General features: G+C 45.8%; 1 protein-coding gene and 1 non-coding gene across 2 annotated transcripts in view; both read right to left on the bottom strand.

Moving 5' to 3' along the window:
* Positions 1-18,845, bottom strand: part of PROK2 (prokineticin 2) — a 364,017-nt gene that overhangs the window by 272,625 nt on the left and 72,547 nt on the right.
* On the bottom strand, positions 15,167-15,238 carry TRNAW-CCA (transfer RNA tryptophan (anticodon CCA)). Its single transcript has one exon. It is a non-coding gene; the product is annotated as a tRNA-Trp (tRNA).

Raw genomic sequence — 18,845 nt, 5'->3', positions numbered from 1 at the left:
AGTGACGTGGTATGCAGCAAAACATAACTAATATATTAGAGTGTAAGCCTTCTTCTCCCTCACAAATCCAGTATACATGGAATTTACTGGTAAGGGTATTTGGTAGGAAAGGGTGGCTTTTAAGTATGGAATGACAAACCAGAGGTTTAGAAGCTTTGCCAAGGTATGTTGCCATCAATGTTAGAGTCTGTAAAACAAGCAGTGAGAGAAATCAACTGCCACCACTTTAATTTCTCAGGGCTTTGTCGGTGTCCTTCTCTGAGGACGGCACTGTGTCACATACTTAACGCAGTAGTTTCCCAGGGTTGCCATGACAAAGCACCACAAACTGGGTATCTTAAAATAACAGAAATGTATGCTCTCATAGCTCTAGAGACTAGACATCTGAAATCAAGGTGTTGGCAGGACCATGCTAGGGGAGGATCTGCCGCATGCTTCCCTCCTAGATTCTGGCACTGCCAGGGATCCTGACCCTGACTTGGGTGGCATGCACATCATCAGTCTCTGCCTGTGTTGTCAGGCAGCATTCTCCCTCTGACTTCATGTCACCTTCCTTCTGTGCGAGTCTGTCTCTGTGTCTCTACTCCTCTTCTTACAAGGACACCGGTTACACTGGATTAGGGTCTGCCCTAAAAACCTCACCTTAACTTGTTACATCTGAGAAGACCCCATTTCCAAATAAGGTCAAAGTCACAGTACTGAGGATTAAGACTTCGACGGCTGTTAGTGGGGGCAAGATTCAACCTAGAACGCTTAGAGACAACTAAGATGAATCAGATTCATTTCCCACCATGATGACTAGAGATCCATTCATATATAACCATCACCCACATGGCAAAGGCAAGCATCATTTGGGACTACCTCACAGGCTAAGAGGCAATGTCATTGGCCTTCAAAGGATGAGTAGCATTCCAGGCACATGAACCACAGTGAGCAGAAGTAAGAAGTCCAAAAGGCAGAGCAATATTCCTCCATATTGAGGAATGTGGAGTTTCTCTGTGCTTGACCAGGAGCAAAGATTTGTAGCCAGTGGCTATAGCCTTTACACCCTGGTGGCTCAGTTGGCAAAGAAACCACCTGCAATGCAGGAGACCTGCGTCCGATCCCTGGGTTCAGAAGATCCCCTGGAGAAGAGAATGGCCATCCACTCCAGTATTCTTGCCTGAGAATCCCCATGGACAAACAAGCCTGGCAGACTGCAGTTCATGGGGTCACAAAGAGTCGGACAAGACTGAGCTACTAAGAACAGCACAGGGAGGTAGTGGGGGCTTCCCAGGCGGCACTAGTGGCAAAGAACCCACTGCCAATGCAGGAGACGTAAGAGATGTGGATCCAACCCCTGGATCAGGAAGATCCCCTGGCAAAGGGCATGGCAACCCACACCAGTATTTTTGCCTGGAGAATCCCATGGACAGAGGAGCCTGGCAGTTCATAGAGTTGCAAAGAGTTGGACACAACTAAAGCAACTTAGCATGCACACAGGAAGGTAGTGATTGCTAATCTAAGGAATGTGCATGAGATTCATGGAACAGACACCACCAATGCCCTGCCCATTACCCCTCAAATCTCTTTACCGTGTCTAGGTCAAGTGAAGGTGGGGCTTATGGGACTTGCAGGCAACCCACAGTGAGGCAGCCCCTGCTGCCCAAGGGCAAGTCTCTGGGGGAGGTTGCAGGTGAGAGCCTTCAGCTACAACAGTGCAGGCAGCAGCTGAGAAATGGGGGTGAAAACGACCCAGTGGGATCTGGGTGAATACCCCAGCCTTTGCTATACTAGGGAGAATCCAGGTGCTGAGGTCCTGGCAGCAGGTGGAACTAAAGCAATGGAGACTTGAAGCCAAGTCTGGGCTGAAGATGTGGGTTTGAGATTCATCCAAATATGGGGATATTAACACCCAGGAGTGAGTGAGACCAGATAGACAGAGCAGGAATTGTTCAAAGACAGCCAGAAGATAGAATTTAGAGAAATCTAAGTTAAAGGGATCAGTGTGCATGTATCTACTTAATTGGGCAGCTCCAGTCACTAGATACGGAGAAGGCAATGGCACCCCACTCCAGTCCTCTTGTCTGGAAAATTGCATGGATGGAGGAGCCTGGTAGGCTTCAGTCCATGGGGTCGCAAAGAGTCGGACACAACTGAGCAACTTCACTTTCACTTTTCACTTTCATGCATTGGAGAAGGAAATGGCAACCCACTTAGGTGTTCTTGCCTGGGACTGAATAAAAAGAGTCATGCCTGTCCTATACAAATGAGGTTCATTTTCATAGAGGACCTTTGAGAGACACAACGTCTTTGCTCAAAAAATGTGACCCACATTAGTGTAGAGCTCAGGCTCTTGGATTTGGATTTTGACTTAACCACTTATTTAACTGAAACACTCTGAACAAATTATTATTTGCTTTTTTTGTTCCAATTTCCTAATCTATTAAATGGCAAGAATAAGAGTATCCACCTATAACAGCTGTTAAGAACATGCAATGAGACAGTACATGTAAAGAGGTACTATGGTCAATGAGGGGTGGGCTGTGGGTGGTATTTGTGATCAGGTGAGACCTTAGGGGTCTCTCGGGTTATCCGTATGGTACCAAAAAGCACAGGCTCTCAGAGTTCAAATCCTGGCTGTGCCATCTACTAACTCTAAGATCTTGTGTTCAGTTTCCTTTTGGGTAAAATGGGGACGTACATAATACCTATCCATCCTATGCAGTTGTTATGCAGATTAAATAACTTAATACACATAATATGCTTAGAATGGTACCTGACATTTAGTGAGCAACTTTCTCCCAGGAAAATTCTCATCACTCTCCACTGCTGGATGCTCTGTTATTATGGTTCTGCTCAGCACTAGCTGCACTATACATCATGCTTTCAGCCACCAGTCTTCCAGGAGAAACATCAGTGGCCATTCCCCCCCAAAGGAAGGATTTTGCTAAAGAGACTGAATTTCCTTCTGCAACAAAAACTCCTCAAAGAAAAACAAGCTAAGCCCCCAGCCATGTCACATTGTAACTTGGTTATCTGTTAGCTGACAGAATGCCTGCTTTTCATATTGGCACAATCAGTCACATCTAGTTTCCGAGTGTGTTCCTGCTGCCCTGGCGGTGACCAGCAGGGGAGGGTGGGGACCAGGGCTTACTGCCCCGCATTCTGCTCTACGTTTGAAACCAATCTTGCTTCTCACATTTCTCCTCTCTCCCTTACTCCTATGTTCCCCACCCCCACAAACTGCTCTCACCCAAGGCTTGGGAAGATGAAGTTGTGTTCTTGCTTTATTTAAAATGAACAGAAACTAAATCATCTAGATTTACAGGTTTCCCCCACTATCTGAAAGTAGAATGAAGGTTTCCTAAGCTGAACTGACTGTAAAGTAAAGAAGCAATTACCTCAGGACACATCTTGATAATGGATGCACAAGGTAAGTTAAGATAAAGCACAGATGCTCATTAATGTAGTTCAAAGCTATGGTGGCCTGATGCTGAGATGCTGAGTGTGGATCCTGAAAGAGCTGGGTGGTGTCTGTCATGCTGCCTCTAAGACAACTCACTTCAAAACCAACCCTGAACTCTATTCTGACTTTCAGTCTTTTCTGGTTAAAGCAAAAATCCTCTCTGGATTTCATTCAGTTACCCAAAACAAGTACCAATGTAGGTGTTTTGTAAAAAGTAGTGTAAAATGAGCTTTTGAAAAGAAAGGAGGATACCTGGGTCCCCTCTTGTGCCCAGTTGAGTGTATCCCAATTTTGTTCCTTTCAAAGGACAAGCATTGTTTCTTTATTGGTATGCCTATAGCATCCAAAGGAAAAAGATTGACTGATTACCACCTCTTTCCAGAATATTCTTGCGTAGTGCAGTCCAACAGAACTTTCTGCAATGATTCAATGATTTTTATTTGTGCTGTTCAATATGGGGGTCACTAGCTGCAAATGAGCACTCATGGTTAGTGGCCACAATATTAGTGTGATTCTAGAGCTGTGATTTTCAAATCTTAATGCAGACGGAAATCAGCCTTATGAAAATGCAGATTCTGAATCAGCAGGTTTGGGGTGGGGCCTGAGGTTCTGCATTTCTAACAGCCTCCTGGGAGGCTGATGCTGTGGGTCCCTGGTCTACTCTTTGTGTAACGAGGGACTGTGATTCTCAAATTCAATGGCTGCTTGGGCTCCTCTGGGGAGCTTTAAAAATTACTAACGTCTGGGTCTGACCTCTAGAGATTCTGACACAATTGGTCAACTTGTGGCCTGGAGATGGAGACATTTAAAAACCTCCTGGGGTTGATTTTAGTGGACAGCCAAGGTTGGAGGCACCACATGGCACCGCCAATGACCTACTTAAGGTTTTTTAAAATAACCGTCATCCCAGAGAACAGAATGCTAGCTTCAGAATAATCTCTGAAGGGATCTTCTTGGTACACGGCCAAACCTTAGAGAGTTTAGACTGATTTTGCCCATCCAGACTAGAAATGTTGGAAGTGTTTTTCACAGTCAATCCAACCCAAGCTGGTGCGGCTGTAGAGAGCCAAGTGGGGTGGGAAGTACAGAGCTGGGAGACCTGTGGGAATCACCCCAGGAGATGCTCAGCCTATATCTGTCTATTCTCCCAGGTCCCCAGCGGGGCTATATCACTCCACATCCCCACAGGTGCTGATCTATCCTACAAGAGACTGAAGACCACAAAAGTTCAGGTCATGGACTCTGCAATCAGAATACTGAGGCTTAGTTCTAATTCTGATGTTTATTAGGTCTGTGATTTGAGCAAGTACCCACAAGTACCTGGGCCTTGATTTTCTCACCTATAAAATGGAAATAAGTACAGTACCTTCCTCCTAGAGTGTGTGAAGCTTGGTAAATTGTTCAGAACTTTGTGAACTATTCAGCTCTTATTATTACTTCATCACATCTTTGTCTCACCCCCTGTGTTTGAATCTCACTGAACAACTCTAGCTCATTAAACCCACCATACTCTAATTCACCACAGGGCCTTTGCACATGCTAGTGTTTCCTGCATGGAATTATTTGCTTCCCCTTTAGACCCAGTTAATGCCTTCGGATCTTTCTTAGATCAGTCCAACTCTCACTTCTCCTGAGAAATGGCTCATCTTTCTTAGCCCCATATGTCTAATCTTTCTCAGCCCCCTTATGAGTACTTGGTTTGGCTCATTCATTCAATAAACATTATTTGAGTACCTATTATGTACTATGTACTGTTTCAGCTCTGATAATACTGCAGAGAACAAAAAAGACAAAAAAAGACAATTCTTATTCTCCTAAAGCTCACGTTCTGGGAGAGATGGACCATAAAAAATGAAACAAAATAAAAAAAGAAAAGAGGTATGGATGGCCACTGAAGTCCTCCATGAATAGTGATGATTGCAAAAACAGAAAACCTGGAGGAGGTAGGGAGCAAGTCATGTAGACAGTTGAGGGAAAAGCATTCCAGCCAGAATGAATGGCAGATGCCAAGGAAAAATTGCAATGTCACATTTTGTGACTCACCAATTAATCTCTAATGCTCAACATAGATTATAAACTCAATGGCTTGGGGTGGGAATCACACGTTTTTGTTTTCAGCACCCAGCTACTTGGCATGCAGTGGGAGCTCACTTAATATGTTGAATGAATGCACTTACCGGGTTTTCCAGAATTTCTGGATAATGTGTGTGTTAGGAGATGGGAGTGGAGAAGTGAAGTAGTTGTCTGTTCCCTGAAAAGTCTGCTGCCAACCTCACTCCCTCTCACCCGTTGAAAGTAACTTTTGGGAGAAAAATCTCTTGGAACGGAGTACTATTCCCTTCTTCTTCACATTTCCTTTCAATGATCTTCCTTCTGCCCAGTCAGAGGGATCCATCACCCTGGAAAGGATTAGGACTGTGTGGCAGGAATGCAGAGAGGGGAAAAGAACTGATGTTCCAAATTCAACTCCTGAAACAGGCACTTGAAGCCCATTTCTGAGAATTCAAAAGTCATGAAAGGCAAGGCTTCTGATGTATAAAACTGGTGTTTTGTGAAAGGAAAACATTTAATAAATTCACAGAATAGTTGTTTTTTTTTTCTCTTCCTCCAAATCAAAAGGCAAAGCTGTGAAGGAGGAGGACATGAATTTATATATAAGAAATACATTCAAAAGCAAGCTGTAGGGGACCCAGAGTGGCTGGGAGGGAGGAGGGGCCAATGGGGAAGGTAAAGCTTTCAGCATCAGAGTTGGTCTGGCCCATTGTGTCAACCAGGATCCCCGCAGAGCGCTCAGCCGAAGACTGTTCAGCTAGGAGACCATTATCAGAGGGGTGACAGGGTGAAAAGAACTGCTAAGGGAGGTGGGGACACCCTTAAGACAAGCAACAACGGGAGGCCTAACAAGCCTCAGCCTGAAGGGGTAGGAGGCAGTGTTTGATCCCAGGTAGAGCTGGTACCCCGGAGGAGCTGCCTGAAGCTGGAGCCACTGCCTGAGCCCCAGTGCGGAGGCAGGACGAAGCAGAGCTAAAACAACCCCACTTTCCTCTCCTCCCACCCTCCCAGCTCCTGCTGGTGCCTCTGCGTGGCCCGAGTACCTATTGTCTACAGGTGTTTTGGGGTGTCCTACACCATGCCTCCAGGCTCTCTGCTGAGTTCTGTGCGGTATTTGACTCTTTACGACACCATGGCCTGTAGACCACCAGGCTTCTCTGTCCATGGAATTTTCCAGGCAAGAATACTAGAGTGGGTTGTCATTTCCTCCTCCAGGGGATCTTCCCAACCCAGGGATCAAACCTGCGTCTTTTACATCCCCTGCACTGGCCGACGGATTCTTTACCACTAGGCCACCTGGGAAGCCCTGTGCCGAGTTCAACCACAGTGAAAACTCCTCATAAGCTCAGACTCCCGCTGACAGCATCCCTCCTTCAGCACAACTACTTTCCTCTCTGAGCATCTCTAAAGGCGGGGAACCCGTTCAGCCACTGTGTAAGTTAACCCCAGAAGTGAGGGCAGTTTGAGCCATCATAAGCAGTCCTGGGAGCTGCAGTGGGACCAAAGGCTCCCACTGGGCCATTCCTAGGAGGGGCATCTGGGACCCTTCTCAGAGGTCCCAGCAGGATCTTTGGCTTTGACTCTCCCTCTTTTCTGGCCCCTTACTCCAGAGCTCTGCTACTGGTTGAGTTCTCTGAAAGCAGTCTCTGAGACAGAATTTGGGGTATGCAGTTTTATCAGGGAATCAGCACCTATAAAAGGAATACAACAGAAGCAGGCTTGGACTGAAGGAGAAGCTAAGATACGATGCAAAATCAACAAAGCCCTGGGCTGCCTGGGAGGAGCTCGGAGCAAGTCCTGGGTGTCCCCTGTGGAGCTGAATGGTCCCCCAGTCTCACTCGGGCTCTGAGGCGGGTGCACAGGAGGATGCCACCATCCCCGGGAAGGGCAGGCGTGACCTCGGACAGCCCAGTGGTGCTCTCTTTGCAGCTGGAGCAGACCCTGAAGGCTCTGGCAGTGAGGCAATCAGTCCTTCTTTGAAGGGGGATCTGAATGGGCATCTCCATGTCCCCTACAACCTTTGAGAAACCAACAGTGCTCAAGTTCTGACACGAGGCTCTGCTCCTGGGGAAGCCCAAACAAAGACAGTGGGTGAGGCACAACCAGGATCCGGGTCCAAGGGCACTGAGCCAGGGGTAGCAGGGAGGAGGGGAGAGAAAGGCAGAGACTAGTGTGTCCATCCCACATGGATGGATCACAGCCAGTCTGGGGAACCGCAGACAAGTTCAGCGAGATTAAGGCTGCCCTCCTCTTGGACCGAGTTCTCCCACACGAACACTGCCTTCCTGTGTCAAGGCAAACCTGTGTGGATGCTCAGAGGACCCTGCAAGGTGCAGTCTTCCGGCCCTTCCTCAGGAGGATCAAAACAGAACATTCAGAGATCACCTTTTAATTGCCACCTAGGTGAAATCTACTTTCACTTGGAAATGGTTAAATTTAAAGCTTTTACAACATTACAGCAAAGAAAGCATCATCCAGTGAAAAGCTTGCTACGACTTCTGGCATTATCCTTTGCATTTACGATGATTACTTCATTTAACAGATGAGGAAAATGTGACTCAGAGAGTTTAAGTAACATACCCCAAGTCACACAGCCAAAAGGTGACAGAGCCAAGATTAAGAGACATACCAACTGAAGCAAATGCCACATGTTTGGCACTGAAAGGCACATTCCCAGTAAGTTCTCTGTACATACATTCCCCCCGTCACACGCCCTGAGGCAGAGCAGTAGGCTGGGCTGGTGGTTTTTCCATTCATCTGGGATGCCCAAATCAAGCTGGATTTCCAGCAGCTTCTCACGTACTACCTGCCTGTCTTCAATCACTCTGTAACAACCCCTGCCTTGTTCATCACTGCTTTTCCTTCTCTGCCTTCTCTAATTTCTCTCCATATCCTTTATGATGAGCCATGGTATACAGGGTGATTTACAGCCTCTGCTCTCATCTGCCTAGGGTTTTGAAAAAAAGGAGAATTAAATTGGATGGAGCACTCCAGGAATCTGTCTCCAGCTTTCAGACCCTCTCTTTACCCAGTGATGCATCATGCTGTGTTCTAATGGCTTCGTAATGGGCACCTTAATCTGCCATTAAACTGACTCTGGAAATGCCCCTCACTGGTCACCTTGGCCATTGGTCTGTTTGCTGACTCAGGGCATCAGAAGGCGAGGCCCATTCCGAGACTGGTGAGGTCCTAGGAGGGAGGGTTTCCTGTCTTCTAGGGTCACAACTGCAAATGCTGATGAGGACCAAAAAGGTAATCCAGGTGAGTGAAGCTGGGGCGGCGAGGGTTCTGGGGACCTGTATAAACGAACAGTCTCAGCTCAGCCCCCCATCCCCCACCCCCACCCTGGAACTGTTGACTTGCAGGGATCCTGGCCCAGATCTTCCCATGTCTCAACACAAGCCAGGAATGCAGAATTTTATGTATCATCTCCCCCTTTTTAAAATGTCAGCATCTATTTTAAAACATTTTTAAACACCGGCCAGGCCAAATAAAACATGTCAGCTGGCAGCTTTAGTCCCAACTGTGAACTCTGTCTCAGAGAGACCCAGAGACTCCTGCTGAGTCCTTCCTGGCCCCAGAGATTCCCTACAGCTCTGCTCAGCATGAATAAGAAAATAAGAAATCGGTCACTCCAACTATCCAATTAGCAGCCGCTGCACATTCCTTTCCTCTCCCCACTGGAGGGAAGGAAAAAAAAACCCAAACAGGAAAATCCAACCCTGTTTTGATTTGGATCAAACTGGGGATGTTACCAGCTATTTGAGGCACTCTGGGGCGTGTGTTCTGGAGGCCAACACTGGCCCCTGTCTCAGTCTGAGCTCCTCTTACATCTGGGTCCTGAGTGCCAAACCACAGCCACCACAAGCCAGGGAGACTTCCCCGGCAGGCCCCACAGGGAAAGGGGCCCTGTGCAGGGGTTGGAAACCAGTGAGACTGAGCCTGGAGGATGGCTGGGCTCGGGACTGTGTTGTCATGGTGACCTGCAACTACCAGAACCACTGCTCTGGTTGGAGACCACTTTTATGGGGCTGGGTGGGGTGTGGGGGAGGTTCTTTCTCCTGTTGAGTCTTGTCAACATCATGGCTACCTAGTCCCCTTAAGTTCAGCAAAAGTACCATTTTTGAAAGTTTGCAGTGGGTACCCTGAAGGCAAACGGCCTGTGTTTCTACATCAGCCTTCCACACAGTACCTGAGTAAGCTTGGGCAGGATGTTCAACCCCTCTGTGCCTCAGTTTTCTTATCTATAAAATGGAGGCACTAGTTGAACTGAACTTGAAGGTAAGGATTCAATAAGTTAACTTATGTCGTAGATCTCCAGTAGCTCCTGGCATGTAGTAAGTACTATGTGCAAGGTACAATAATCTATTATTTATTATTATTATATAAATATTTTTTGGAGAATCTGCTGTCCCCTTTACTTATCTATTGGGTCTCTCAATAAGACCACATGCACTTCTCTCTTCCATCTCCTCTGCTGAAATTCCACCCAATGTTCAAAACCCACCCCCGGTACCTCTTCCTCCTCCACACCAGATACAATTATCTTCACCCTCTGTTCAACTCACTTCCTACATTTCTGGCATGTGGAGGCAGACCTCAGCGATATTGCAGGTTTGGTTACAGAGAACTGAGATTAAGCAAATATGGCAACAGAGTAAGTCACATGAATTTTTTGGTTTCCCAGTGCATATAAAAGCTGTGTTTACACTATACTATAGCTTATTAAGTACACAATTAATGTCTAAAAACATTCATACCTTAATTTTTTAAAGTTTCATTGCAAAAAAAGCTAATCATCATCTTACAATACAGGATTGCTACAAATCTTCAATTTGTAAAACAAAACCCAAAAATGCAGTATCTGTGAAGTGCAGTAAAGCAAAGCAGAACAAAACAAGGTCTGCCTATAGAGTAGCACACTTATCACAATTTGCCTTAGACCACAGCTATGTGTGATTATGTCTTATCTCCTTGGAGATAGTGACCTCATCTTATTCTTTATATCTATCATAGCACCAAGTCTTCAATATAATAGGTGTTAAGTCAATATTTGCCAAAGATACATTAAATGAATAAAGGAATTAGATTTCCTGAAATAACCAGGGAGATTCAGCTAGAGGAAGTCTAAGGTTTTAGAGCAAAGAGCTCTCAGATTAGATTTAGACTCAAGACTCTTTGCGACCCCGTGGACTGTAGCCCACCAGGCTCCTCCATTCATGGGATTCTCCAGGCAAGAATACTGGAGTGGGTTGCCATTTCCTTCTCCAGGAGATCTTCCCAACCCAGGGATCGAACCCAGGTCTCCTGCATTGCAGGCAGATGCTTTAACCTCTGAGCCACCAAAGAAGGGAAGCCCCAAAGAAATTTTAGGAGCTATCAATTGGTATTTTTTAAATTATCATTTACTGAATGCCTGCTGTATGCCAGGTACTGTTCTTAATCATTTACTCAAACTATTCTGGAACCTGCCTGATTCTCTTGTGAGATTTGCTTTACTTATATTATCTCACTTTTCCTGGGGAGGATGCTGAGATTCCAGTGATCAGAGTGACGTGCCCGAGCACCCACGGCTGCTCTGAGGCAGAGCAGTGATATGAGTCAGGGAGCTTTTGCCCATGGAAGGAGACCCTGAAAGAAATATTTGAGTGCAAACCGTCCACGCAGGAGGGGGTCCCGGGGAGCACGGTAGGGAATAGGGAAGAGAATCAGAAGGAAGGGAAACCAATACAGAGAATAAGAGTAGTTATCTCTATAGGTACCTGAGGTTTTGGTGGGGGCTGCTCTCTGTGGGGCCCACCTCCCCTGCACATGCATCCTGGCCTGTGCACGGGCTGAATGCACCCTTTTGGGCAAAGAAAGCCCCAGAGAGGTGTGTGCACTCAGCAGTGGTGCGTGCCACAGAGATGCGTGGGACTGAAACCCTTGCCACCAGGAATGGGCAGATTCCAGAGTTGTTCATCTTTCCACCAGACTACGCAGGGATCCTCAATCTCCAGGATCTAATGCCTCATGATCTGAGGTGGGCTGATGTAATAATAATTGAAATAAAGTGCACAATACATGTACTGTGCTTGAATCATCTTAAAACCATTCCCCACCTCCTCCCATCCCATCCATGGAAAAGTGTCTTCCATGAAACCGGTTCCTGGTGTCAAAAGGTTGGGGACCACTGAGCTATAGGCCAGCTCTGTCTACTCTTCCTGATGCTCTTGTCTGGGTCTGGGCAGCAGACCCCTCCTCTGGAGGCCTTTAAACCCATTTTAGGGGATGAATTCCATCACCTTGATGTCTTATTTTACTCTTCTTGAAACACATACACACATCACAAACATAAATCTGTAGAAGGAAAGATTTCCATTTGGACAAATGAAGCAAAGCTGAAAGGGGTTTGAGAATCTGGCAGGACCAAGCAGCAGCCAGAGGTAAGTCTTCACATCTAGAGAATCAGAAGAGAGTTTTGTTTTTGTTTACTGAGTTGAAAACACTAGCCTGTTGAATTGCCTGATGAATAGTAGAAATGAACTCTCATTGGTGAAGTGAAGTGAAATTTGGGTGAAATTCAGGACTCAGGGCCTGGCTGAGATCTTCTAGAGATGTACCACATAATGTAAAAGTATAATTACTTTCCTGGCTGTATTTTAGACTGTGGTGCCTGTGGGAACAAGGAACCACCAACCAAGAAGCACTGGGCCCATTTTATCTCCTCTCCTTCCTTCCCAGGAAGCTATGTGGCAAGTCACATGGGCCACAAGCAAAGAATGCAGGTTTGGGAAACATACAGGCCTGGGTCCAAATCCCAGCTTAGTTGGCTGTGAGGATCTCAAAGTGAATTAATAAGTCACTCCGGGGTTGGTTTATTTCACTAATATGATATAAACAATGGTACCTACCCCCTAGTGGTACTCTGGGCATTAAATGAAGCATGTGCATGCACTGGCTGGCACAACGCCTGGATGCAAATGGACAGGAGACAATCTGGTTGAGGGATTGCTGCTAGATTCTCTATAGAGTACACGGAGCTGCCAGTGAAGAAGTCTGAGATGTTAAGGGTCAGTCCTGCCCCGCACAAGTTTGCTTCCAAGTCTTAAAGGGGCTCTTGAACACATAAAAGAAGGTTTATCAACTTTTAAATCATTAACAAGTGAGCAGCCAAGCAATCCATATGACCTATTTTTGTTGCCACCACCCCTCGGGGTAAGAGGGTTCATTCACGGGAGCATCTAGTCATTTTTGCCTAGTGATTTTTCTTAGGGTAAAGTCTACAAGCCCTATTCATGAAACAAGAGGCCCATCTCTAAAAGATTTAAGCCAATCCATATATAGTGAATCTCTTTAATTTCATCAAGAAGAAAACATTTCTGATATTTATAAGACTGGTCAAAGGTCAGTATTACACACACACACAACACATACACTTCTGACATTATGGAAGCTAATTAGCAAAGCTCTGGTTGTTATTCAAGACATGGGAAACTAGAGAACTGGCAACAGGCCTCCTAGAATGGACCTCTCTGGCCTCTCCTGGACCAGGCATCCTCGATTGGGCTGCTGTCAGCAATATTAAGCTATAAATTCAACAAACTCATAATATTGCATTAGATAAGCTAAAGGACTTTTAAGGAAAACTGGAGACATCATAAACCTGGAATATAGTTAGCATTCAGTAACTGATAGCAACTGATACCTTTTAGCTTGTATCTCCACCTCTACCTGACTTCTTGGTCAGCATCTCCAGCATGATCTGTTTTCAAGAGGAAAAGGTCAAATTCGTGGAAAACTAAGAGACTGCATCATCTCCACGCAGTTGGCACTTGCAAAGGCTAAGATCAAGGAGGTTTGCATTTCCTAAGCAGTAGGGTTAGGAATGAGGAGGAGCTGGGGTGTATTCCTCTCCCAGCATCTTAGGCCTCTGGCAGCTGGGACAGCTGCCCACAGAGAGTTTACAGCCATCAGCCTCCTAAGGAGGCTGCCTGGACTGAAGAGAGAACCTCCTCAACAAGGCCTCACCCACTTCCATGGGGGCGGCATCCAATGACTGGTTGACACGGGGGTAAGAAGTCCTGACCTTCCACCCCTATTCCAGCTCAGATGACTCCAAAGCTTGCTCCCAACAGAGAATTCATGGACAGGCAGCTGAGGAACACCCTCAACTGTGTGACTGGACTGTAGCCCTACTTTTCCCCCTGCCCAGTTTATTTCCTTCCCCTTTTACAGATGTTGTCTCCTGCTCACCAAGATTCATCTCAGTCTGCTTCTTGAAAAACCCACCATGCAGGAGGAAAACAGGGAAACACCAAGCTGCAGCACAACCTGTACCAATCAGATTTCAGGTCTGGGGCCCACAGAGAGCCAGGGATGCTGATGGTCCTCATGAGAATGCCAGGGAAACCCTGAAGCCAGGTACCCAAGGATCAGCACACAGAGGGAGGGACTTTCATATTTACAAGCTTCTTCCAGTTAAGAGGTAGGAGGATGCTAGACTCAAACCTCAAGCTAACTTGCTCCTAAAGCTTCTCCCGTTCCAGACTTCCCTTCAAATGTCTTTCAAGAAACCTAGTGCACAGGAACAAATGATCAGGCCTGAACCATAAATGGATTCTGTGATGCTAGGAGGAAAGCAGGGCATTGTAGAGCCTTCTAGATCACTGGTTCCAGCCTATTCCTGTCAGATGAGGAAACCAAGGCCTAGAAGAGGGTAGAGACAAGTCCAAGGTCTAAATGACTTGGTGGTAGATTTAGGACAGAACACCAGATCTCCTCTCCCAGAGCCATTCTAAATTCCCTAATTTACCCAACTCCATTGCAGGGCAGGTGGACAGAGAAGAGAAGGGAATAAGGAGAGGGATAGAGCCAAGACTCCAAGTCCTACTGGCCTGAGCCAAAGGCCTCCTTTATCCTCACTCCTAACTCCACGGGTGAGGACTTATTGGAACAGAAGTGCCAACAGAGTAATAATGCAATCTTTCATTGAGTACCTACTAAGAGGCAGAAGTCCTGTGAAGCACTGTGACTCATTGAAACCATCATCTCTTTGAATTCTCACAACAACCCAATAACTGTGGATATTACCATAATATCTCCTGTATAGGAGAAGAATCAGACTCAGAGAGACGAGGTCATTTTCTCAAGGATACCCAGCCAAAGGGCAGTTGAATCCACCGGGTCGATTTCACTTTAACGCTCCCTCTCTTCCTCAGTGTAATTTATAGTCCCCGGTCTCTTTCCAGATCCCTGGAGACTTTCATTTCTTTCCGTTTTTTAACTCCTCCTCTCCATTTCAAACTATAAGAAGAAGAAAATTACCCATCCTAAAAAGAGTATTTACAATCATGGCAGCCTGGAAAGAAGAGAAGCATTTGAGATTGGAGGTTGCTGGACTCAAATCTTGACTCTGTTACTTGGTAGCTCTGCCCCCCATCTGAGCCCCTAGTTCCTCACTGGCAAAAAGATAAGTAGAAAACCCACGATTATAAACCCTCTGTCTTGCTGGGGCAAAATTCTTGGCCCCTTCTTAGAGATCCTGAGTGAGTGAGTGAGTGAAGTCGCTCAATTGTGTCCGACTCTTTGCGACCCCGTGGACTGTAGCCTACCAGGCTCCTCTGTCCATGGGATTCTCCAGGCAAGAATACTGGAGTGGGTTACCATTTCCTTCTCCAGGGGACCTTCCCAACCCAGGGATCGAACCCGGGTCTCCTGCATTGGAGGCAGACGCTTTAACCTCTGAGCCACCAGGGAAGCCCTTAGAGATCCTAGCGGCCTTTCTATTCCAGTAAGTCCCCACCCACAGAGTTAGGAGCGAGGATGTTCTCAGGGCTGATAATTACTGGCGCAGGAAGAAGGGTGAAGAAGGAGACAGGCGGCTGATATTCAAAATACTCAACCTACCAATGGCTTTTGGCCTTGGTGCTGAGTTTCCTCATCTGCACAATGGTAATGAAGGTAAAAACATCCTTTCCTGGGCTTGCTATGAGACTTTAGTGACAAAAACGCGTGAGAAGTGCAAGATCAGTGCCTGGAACATCACAAATGATCAGTGATTGGTATTATTATTACCATCACTTCAGGGCCAGTGGCTTATAAGTCCCAAGAGTCATTCCTGGACCATGCCAAGAGTGAAAACACCACCTATAACCCAGACTAGTCATTCTCAAACTTCAGTGGTCACAAGAGTCACGTGCAGGCAGAGCCAGGTTCCTGGTGTATGTACTGCGTCACACAGGACTCCTGGCTTAGAAGGCTCTAGCTGTGGTTCAGTGGTATGCTGTCCCCATCTCCACATTCCTAATCATTTCTGAATAAGAGCCTTGGGTTTTCATTTCACAGTGGGCCCCATGAATCACATAGCCCAGTCTTGTCTGAAGAACCTATTAAAACACATAACTGGGCTCACTTCAAGGAAGGCAGGCCCCTCATTTGTATTTATGACAAGGTCCCAGGTTGAGCTGTTCCTACTGGTCTGTGGACCACGTTTTGAGAGCCACGACTGAGACAGTAGCTGCAAGGCCCTGATTGTACATTAGAATTGTCAGCAAAGTACCTGGGCTTCCCTTTTACCTAGTTGAATGGAATTATTGTGAGTATATTCCTAGTTTCCAGTACTAAAAACCACTCAAAGCAGAGAACTCTCAAATTTCCTCAGGAAAAGAAACCCTTGTAGGCAGGAGTTACCCACACAATCACCCAGGCCTCACCCTAAAGCCAATGCTGTGTGGAATCTCCAGAGAGGAGTCAAAAGAGGTTTATGTTCAACAAGAACTTGAGATGATTTTTAGCCTGTGCATAGGAAACACTTGAGATCTTGTTAGGCAGCAGATTCTAGACAATTCCAGGTAAACTAGTTGACCTGGGACGGGCCCAAGGATTTACATTTCTCCCCTGCTCCCTGGGAATGCCAATGCTGCTGATCTAAATACCACACTTGGAGTATCCCAGGTCTAAGCTAAAGAAACAAGAAGGGGATGGTGGGGCTTAAAATTTGGTGAAGCAATCTCCAGTCATCCAGGCCAATAAGAAGATGCAAAAAAGGCAATGCGTCCCAGCTTCAGCTGGTACATAAAATCCTTATTGCATATGATAAATCATATGTTAGAGACCATTCTCAAAGTGGGGTCAGAAAGCCCCTAAGGATGGTCTGCTTAGTCTACAGATGAGGACCACACAGTTGGGGCTTAAGAAATCCTTAGAGGAGTTCTTCAGTTTAACCCATCAGAACCTGGGCCAGCTCTCTCTAAGCCTTCATCCTTTCAGTGGTGAGGTTGGCAACATGCCTATTAATCTATTTTATGGCTACTCTGGACATCAGAACACCAAAGACCTTTTGAGGGCAAAATTTCATACCAACTAGTGTTCCTGTTATTTCTGTAGTAACAGGTTCTTATAGAGTATCTGCTCAATTTTTCAACATCTTCCAGGAGAAACAGATCACAATGTGGCACACTTCCTGTCCTGCAAGTCCTTTACCCTCAATCAATTCCCATATCTTTATTGAGCTCCTTAGGAACTTATCAGCTGTTGGAACTGAAAATATAGCCAGGAAAGAGGCAGTGAGAATGAACTGTGAGTGGGCAGGATGGAGGCTGGGTTCTTAAGAAAACTCTCCAGGATGTAGAGACTGAGAAGCGTTTCCCATGAGTGGGTGGAGAGGACAGTGTCCAGGTAAAGGGTATGAGCACATGAACAGGTATACTGCATGTAAGGGTCAGCAAAGATGCAGCTTGCTAGGATGTAGTGTTGGACCAGATCATCTTAGGTTCTCTTCGAGCTAAAAGGCCCCTATCCCAGGTTACTCCTGTTGGGAGACTAAGACTCCGAATGAGGAAATGTGTTGATTGAGCATCTTTCAGCGCCAGGCAACAGACAGAACAGTCCCAAGGAAGGTTGACGCATAGCCTAAGCTGGGGATGATTCTTTAGCAACTAAAATGACAAGTGCCCAGCCCACCTGTAGGCAGAACAGTTACCAACAAACCTCCCTCACCAGAGCGCTGTCATAAATTAATCTTTAATTTCCACCGCTGGGTCTGTGGCACAGCTAATCACAACCACTAATTGCTACGACAAGCTTCTCCCTTCTCTTTTTTATGTTTCCATATTAGCCTGTTTAGTATGCTTTGTGTCTGTTTATTTTATAGCCGGAAATACTTTTAATAGCCTAGTAAATTGAAAACGGACTTTACTACCATCTGACTTTACCAGTATTTTACAACCATTCAATTAATGGTATCAGTAATCTTCCTTCATAATTAGGAGGTTAGTAGCTTTGTCAGGCACTGCTGTTCATGAAATTAGTACTCAGCATCCACCTAATCGTATTTTGGGGGGCTCCGAAAGGAAAACTCGCAAGCATGGGGCTGCCAGGGTGGAATGCCACAATGAGCCGGCTGTAAATATCGCCTGCAAATATATGGTTTATTATGGTGATAACGGGCATTTGTAGCTTACATAAATCTGAGCATTCCTGCTGACAGAGGAGAAATGGTTTTCCTTGGTTGCTAGGAAATAGAGTTTGTTCCTGGGTTTCACACGCTTCACTGCCTTCTCCAGGCAGCTGATGGATTCTCTACATGAGGGAATGGCAGCCGTTAGCCACCCCAGTGCAAAGGTGGGGAGCATCAAATCCAGTTCCCCAGGCACACACACCCAAATGAGTCTACTTCATGCAAGATGATGCTGGGGAGCTAGAGCTATGTTTAAAAGGCAAGCGGAGGCTGAAGCTAGACCACTCGGCAAGAATGATCTGAAGCCTGATTTTTAATGTCTGAAAACAATCACAATTTCATATGCCCAAAATTTTCTGCCAACTGTCACATTTGAAAGGAGACAGATTGTTTAAGTGCATGAGAAACTGGCAACTGGGAACGAATCACGTATCACCCAAGTGGCCCTATTTCCATATCTACAGCAATTAAATCCCCCAGATAGATTGCAATATTTAATAAAAAATTAAGCTCCTTTAAAAAAAATAGTGTTCCCTGGTAGAAATAGAAACAATTCAACAATGCAAATAATTTCTTGTGATTGAAAAATTTCATAATACAGGAATGTTTGAATAAAACTTTAGCAAATTACCCAATTAGATTTCTGACACTCTCCTGAATGTCCAGACAGTGGATTGCAAATACTGACAAACACTGTAATTTCACTTTTAAAATCTGCGTAACTGCCAGGTTTCCCAAACTTCTGAATTCTGACGATACTTGAAATGCGACTGAGTCATAGTTTCTTGAGATACCAAGAGGCCCTCACTAGGGATTGGAAAAAATAGGGTCCTGTGGGAACAGGGAAAAGCACAAAGATCTATTTGAGCTAAAGCTGAGAGATTTAACCAGATTTAACAAGGACTG

This window comes from Odocoileus virginianus, chromosome 26 (genome assembly GCF_023699985.2).
Source record: "Odocoileus virginianus isolate 20LAN1187 ecotype Illinois chromosome 26, Ovbor_1.2, whole genome shotgun sequence".
NCBI classification, from domain to species: Eukaryota; Metazoa; Chordata; class Mammalia; order Artiodactyla; family Cervidae; genus Odocoileus; species Odocoileus virginianus.
Note: the sequence above shows the minus strand (reverse complement) of the source record. Positions and strands in the feature narration are given on the sequence as shown.